The sequence below is a fragment of the Mus pahari genome, chromosome 23 (genome assembly GCF_900095145.1).
Source record: "Mus pahari chromosome 23, PAHARI_EIJ_v1.1, whole genome shotgun sequence".
Classification (NCBI taxonomy): Eukaryota; Metazoa; Chordata; class Mammalia; order Rodentia; family Muridae; genus Mus; species Mus pahari.
The window spans coordinates 30,556,640-30,563,588 of NC_034612.1; the positions used below are offsets into that span (position 1 = coordinate 30,556,640).

A 6,949-nucleotide genomic window follows, 5' to 3' on the forward strand; every position below is an offset into this window, starting at 1 on the left:
GTGTGTGTGTGTGTGAGAGAGAGAGAGAGAGAGAGAGAGAGAGAGTATGTGTATGTGATAAAGTATGTGTGTGTATGAGTGTGTGAGAGTGTGTAAGTGTGTGTGTGAGAGAGAGTATGTGTGTGAGTGTGTGTGCCTGTGTGTTCCTTGGATTTGACAGCAGGTAATTGTATCTACTGCTGAGCCATCTCACTAGTCCTGTTCGGTATTTGATAGACTTTCCCTGGGATCTGGGATGCCTTGGTGAGGTTGGGCTGGATAGACGGTGAATCCCAGGAATTTTCTTGCTTCTGCTTCCCAAGCAGTGGGACTACAAGTGCGTGCCACCACTCCCAGCCCTTTGGGTGGGTTCGAACCCATGTCCTCAAGCTTGCATGGCAAGCACTTTACTAACTCGGCCTCTCTTTCTTTCTCTCTCTTTTTTTCTGTTTTTCTTTTGAAAATCTTTTTTCTCGCTAGATAGATAGATAGATAGATAGATAGATAGATAGATAGATAGATAGATAGATAGATAGATAGATAGATAGTGTGTATATCTCCCCCAGGTTCACCTAGTACTTTACTATGTATCCCAGGCTAACTAGTTTTGCAGTTACAGCAATCCTCCTGCTTCAGCCTCCCAACTTCTCTTTATTAACGGAAAATGCACTAGAGGGAGTTCTTGGGGAGCTCTCAGCTCCCAGACGTCTCTGCTGGGACGCCAAAGTGAGGACATGGGGCAGTGGCGCCAAAGTGAGGACATGGGGCAGTGGCAGGAGGCTTGGCAGGCAGGGTTAGCAGGCCAGGTCTGATTTCAGGAAGGTTGCTGGCTGCCGTTGCCCAGGACTTTCAAAGAAAGACTCAGTTCTCAGCTGCCCACACCTCAGACAGGGTCTCAAGCCAGGCTCTGTGAGACATACGGTGTCCCTGTTGTCACTAGGGAGGGTACTGAGGTGCTTCGTGAGACCGTGCTCAGGGGAGGGGCACCCAGGGGAGGGGCACATTGGCCTCGCTGCCTACCATGGGGTGAGTTGGCACTGAGGTCACAGGCAGCTGCGAACGAGGGCTGAGTAGGTTAGGCTGTGCTTCCTATGTGTGGGTGTGTGACTGAGCAGTAGAGATGACACTGTGTGGAGCTGGAGAGACAGCTCAGGAATAAGAGCCCCAGCCACTCTTCCGGAGAAGCACCCGTGTGGTGTCTCACAGTCATCTGTAAACTTCAGCATCAAGTGATGGGACAGCCTCTTACAGCTTCTGTAGGCACCAGACATACATGTGCATACACATACATGTAGGCAAGATACTCATACATAAAGAGAAGTCTTCAAGAGACAGCCCATGTTAAGACGTCAAGGCAGGCTGGGCGTGGTGGCGCACACCTTTAATCCCAGCACTTGGGAGGCAGAGGCAGGCGGACTTCTGAGTTCGAGGCCAGCCTGGTCTACAGAGTGAGTTCCAGGACAGCCAAGGCTACACAGAGAAACCCTGTCTCAGGACAGCCAAGGCTATACCCTGTCTCAAAAAAAAAAAAAAAAAAAAAAAAAAAAAAAAAAAAAAAAAAAAAAAAAAAAAAGGAAAAGAAAGAAAAAGAAAAAAGATCTCAAGGCAATGGGCTCTAGGGACAGCTCAGTTAAGTGTTTGATGTGCATGCAATGAAGACCTGAACTGTAAGCACAGCTCACGGGAAAAGCTGGGTGTGGTGGCAATCTTAGCACTGGGGTAGTGGGGACAGGAGCATCCTTGAGGTTCCATGGTTAGCCAATCTAGCCAAACTCTTAGGAGTCCAAGAATCATTGAGAGAGCATGCTTTAAAAAAATAAGGTGGAGGGACTGGGTGAGCCTGAGCAAGATCTTTAGTAATCCCAGCACGGGGGAGGCAGAGACAGGCAGATTTCTACACCAGCCTGGATCTACAGAGGGAGTTCCAGGACAGCCAGGGCCACACAGGGAAGCCTGTCTCAAACAACCCAAACTGCAAAAAAAGATGGAGAACAGTTGAGAAGATGCCCATCTCTGGTCTTTCTAAGCACGTGTGCACACACACGTGAATGCATACACAACTATGCACACACAAACAATTAAGGTGAAATTTAACACCACAGAAATTTATTTCTTCTTCTCAGTGACTCCCCATGTAACCAAGGCTAGTCTTGAACTCCTCTGGCCTCAGCTCCTAAGTGCTTCAGTGACAGAGGTACAGCACTGCCTGGTTCAAATGTCACCTTTTTCTGTGTGTGGGTTTATTGTTATTACTTACTTTACATCCCACTCACTGCCCCTCCCAGTCACCCCTCCCAGAATCCTTCCCCCACCCCCTTCTCTTCTGAGCAGGTAGGGGCGTCCTTGGATATCCCCCTACCCTGGCACATCAAGTCTGTGAGGCTAGGCTTGTCCTCCGCCAGAGTCCAGACAAGAGAGCCCAGCTACACGGACAGGCAAAAGCTTTAGGGACAGCCCCCACTCCAGTTGCATGGAACCCACACGAAAACCAAGCTGCACATCTGCTACATATGAGCAGAGAAGCCCAGGTCCAGCCGTGTACTTTGCTTGGTGGTTCTGACTCTGAAGGCCCCAAGGGTCCAGGTTAGTTGACTCTGTTGGTCTTCCTGTGGAGTTCCTGTCCCCTTAGGGGCCACAATCCTTCCTCCTGTTCTTCCATTAGAGTCCCCAAGCTCCATCCCTGTTTGGCTGTGGGTTCTGCATCTGTCTGAGTCAGCTGCTGGATGGAGCCTCTCAGAGAACAGCCATGCTAGTCTCCTGTGTGCAAGTATAACAGATCATTAATGTGTCAGGGATTGGTGCTTGCCCATGGGATGGCCATGAGAATGAATGGAAATCTGAAAGTGATGGAGGAGGGGAGGCAGGAAGAAACGGAGACCAGGTGTAAGGGAGGCACTCAAGAATCAACGGGGATGTCCTTAACTGTGACACACAGTATCGGGGATATGGAACCTGAAGAGGCCACCTCTTATAGCCAGGCAGGATCCCCAATAGAGCGATAGGGATACCAACCCACCCACAAAAACGTCTGACCTAAAATTCTTCCTGTCTATAAGAAATGCAGCCAGGCGTGGTGGCACACGCCTTTAATCCCAGCACTCGGGAGGCAGAGGAAGGTCGATTTCTGAGTTTGAGGCCAGCCTGGTCTACAGAGTGAGTTCCAGGACAGCCAGGGCTACACAGAGAAACCCTGTCTCGAAAAAAACCAAAAAAAAAAAAAAAAAAGAAATGCAGGGACAGGGTGCCTGGAGCAGAGACTGGGAACGCCAACCAATCAATAACTGGCCCAACTTGAGACTCCTCCCCCCCTTTTTTTTTAAATTAAAATACAATTACATCACTTCCCCCTTCCCATTTCTTCTCTCAAATTCCTATCGTGTCCCCCTAACTCCTCTTTTTCAAGCAAACAATTGAAGGGTATTTAGTCCTTTCACAGCTATACAGTCAGTATATATATCCAGAGTATTTTCTCCCCGTGGAAGGCACCCCCACGCCTGTCAGCTGCTACCCCCACTTTTGAGTCTGGTTTCTGGACATTTCATGTGTGACCTTCTATGTGTGGCTCAGTGTTTTTGAGGTTCATCTGTGCTGTGATAAGTTCAGTTCTCCCTTCTCCTTCCCCTCTCCCTCCCCTGCTGCTTCAGCCTGACTATATACAGATCAAGCTGGCCTCAAACTCAGAGATCCCAAGCGCTGGGATTAAAGGTGTGCACTACCAAGCCCAGTTACTATTCTTTTAATTCTGAAATGGTTTCCAACCAGCAGAGAGGTGGCAGGGCTGCCAGGAAGCCAGGGTTCCCTCCGCTCACATGTGTGTCTCACTCTGCCCTCTCCCCTGAGCTCTGACTTCTCTCTGGAGCACTTGGAGTTAGTCGGGACACAATGGCCCTCCTCACCCAAACCTTCCATCATATGCCTCTTTAAAACAAAAGACCTTCCCATCCGGGTGTGGTGGCTCATGTCTGTAATTCGATCACTGGCTGGTCAAGGCAGGGGGATCATGGATTCAAGGCCAGCCATCCTGGGCTGCATAGCTAGACCCTTTCTCAAACAAAAAATGAGGGCTGAGGATCTTGGTTGGAACCCCCAGCACCCATGTAGAAAGGTGGGCATGGCCGTACTGGTACGTTTGTGACCCACGTGTTATAGGAGACAGATTTGCTGTGAGCTCTGGTAACTCCAGGGTTAGACAGGGAGAGACCCTGTCTCAAGGGAGTAAGGCAGACAAAGCAGGACACCTGAGGTCCTTATCTATGTGCTCACATACCGTACACCACTATACATTAAAAAAAAAAAAAAAAAAAAAAAGGCAGGTGACTATGGTGCAGGTCTTTAATCCCACCTAGGAAGCAGAGGCGGGCGGGTCTGTGAGTTCCAGGCCAGCTAGGGCTGTACAGAGAAACCCTGTCTCTGGAAACAAACAAACAACATTCTTGCCACATCCAGGGATGTTCCAGGAATTAGCCTGACTAGGACACTGAGGGGATGAGGAAAGAAGCACAGAACAGCTCTCGGATGCAGAAGCTTACGGCTCCAGAGCTCAGTGTGCTCATTTTCTGCAGCAGAACAGGGAGGCGGGGCCATTGCACACCAATAAAGAAGGAAGCGGGAGGAACAGTCTGTTCGAGGTCTTCAGGCTGAGTATCCAGGCAGAGACCTATGATAGGTTTGCCTGCCAGCCTTTGAGGGATAGGCATTGTCTGCACACACTGCCAGCATTTATATTTGGACCAGAGGAAGGCTTTATAATCACTCTGAGCCTCACCCAGAGAAGGCTTTGCCATTCCCAAGGACTTGCTGGGGCCCAAGTCAACAAGACACATTCACTCAGGACTTCGCTTGCTTCCGACACATGCCGGCCTCTGGAAGAGCAGCCAGGGCTCTTAACCGCTGAGCCATCGCTCCAGCCCTGGTTTTAGCTTCTTGAGAAACCTCCACACTGGTCACTAGAACGTCCCTACCAGTGTGTGTTCCCACCACCATCGTATAAACATTACTGTTGGTTCACGGTAGCCATTTGACAGGGGTGAGGTGGCATCTTGAAGTAGATTTAATTTGCATTTCTACCATCGCTAAGGATGTTGAACACTTTAAAAAAACATGTATGAGTGTTTGCCTACATGTATTGTCTGTGCACCACATTCATGCCAGCTGCCCATAGAGGCCAGAAGATGGCACTGAATCCCCTGGAACTGGAGTCACAAAGTGGTTTTGAACTACCCAACATGGGTGATGGAGACCAAATTCAGGTCCTTTGCAAGAGCAACTATTGCTCTTAATAGCTGAACCATTTTTCCAGCCACAAGGCTGTCTTTTTTTTTTTAATCTTTTTTTTTTTTTTTAAATAAAATGACTGTCAGTGATGGCATACACCTTTAATCCCAGCACTTGGGAGGCAGAGGCAGGCAGCTCTCTGAGTTTGAGGCCACCCTATCTACAGAGTTCCAGGACTGGCAGGGTTACATAGAGAAACATTGTCTCAAAAATTGAATAAATGGGGGCTGGAGAGATGGCTCAGTGGGTAAGAGCACTGACTGCTCTTCTGAAGGTTCTGAGTTCAAATCCCAGCAACCACACAGTGGTTCACAACCATCCGTAATGAGATCTGACTCCCTCTTCTGGAGTGTCTGAAGATAGCTACAGTGTACTTACATATAAATAATATTAAAAAAAATAAATCTTTTTAAAAAATTGAATAAATGAATGAATGAACGAATGGATGAATATCAGGTGACTCAGGGTTAGGGCTAATTGCGTGGGCTTATACCTGCTTCTTCCCTTCTGGTGACCTATGTGTCTAACTTTGTGCCAGAGCAGAGCCATTGAAGGTCTTACGATGTCTCTGGGGTACATGGCCATTCTCCAGTGGTACTCTCTGTACTCAGGGTGGCTTTGACTATCCAAGGTCTTTTCTTTTCTTTTTTTTTCCCTAAATGAATTTTCAGATTGTTTCTTCTGTGAAGGAGTGTTAGCGTTTTGATGGGGATTGTATTGGATCTGTAGATTGCTTTCTGTAGGAGGCCCGTTTTCAGTCTTCATGGATGTAGTCTGAGAGTATAGGAGATTGGTCGATCTTCTAGAGTGTTCAGTTTCTCTCAAGGGTTTTAAAGTTCTTGTTCTAGAGACTATTCCCTTCCTTGGTTAGGTCTATTGCAAGTTGTTTTTTTTTCCTGAAGCAGTTGTGAGTGGGAGCACATGTAATTTCTTCCTTAGATGTTTGCTATTGGTATGTAAGAGTGGTTTTCAGCCTTCCTAACGCTGCAACCCTTTAATACAGCTCCTCATGTGGTGACCTCCAGCTGTAAAATTAGTTTTGTTGCTTCCTCATAACTATAATTTTGCTACTGCTATTAATAGTAATATAAATATATGATACTTTCTTGATGGCCTCAGGCAACCGAAATCCCCTATGAAAGGTTCGTTCAACCCAGACGGTTGCGACCCACAGGCTGAAACACTGGTAAATGAAAAGGCTACTTAGTGGGCTGGAGAGCTGGCTCAGCCGTTATGAGCCCTGGTTGTTCTTCCAGAGGTCCTGTGTTCAATTGCCTGCAACCACATGGTGGCCCACAACCATCTATAAAGGGATCTGACACCCTCTTCTGGCATGTGAATGTATATGCAGCAGAGCACCCATACAATAAATAATTTTTTAAAAAAAGGTACTTTTTTTTTTTTTTTTTTACAAGAATACAATCCACTTTTATTTATTTACTTTCCATTAGTTTAAGTCCAGGTTGCTTCGGAATTTGGCACGAACCATGATGCTGTTTCCATGGACCTGAGTTACTTTACCCCAGATCCCTCTGGCTTTGTTTGGTTTGCCCCCAGAAGTGACTGTGTTGTGTTTTGTTTTTGTTTTTGTTTTTGGTTTTTTTTTGGTTTTTCGAGACAGGGTTTCTCTGTATAGCCCTGGCTGTCCTGGAACTCACTTGGTAGACCAGGCTGGCCTCGAACTCAGAAATCCGCC

At 47.4% G+C, this 6,949-nt stretch overlaps 1 protein-coding gene across 1 annotated transcript in view; it reads left to right on the plus strand.

The window, feature by feature from the left end:
• The window catches only part of LOC110313192 (kinesin-like protein KIF19), a 50,340-nt gene that overhangs the window by 1,024 nt on the left and 42,367 nt on the right, over positions 1-6,949 (plus strand). The window lies entirely within an intron of this gene.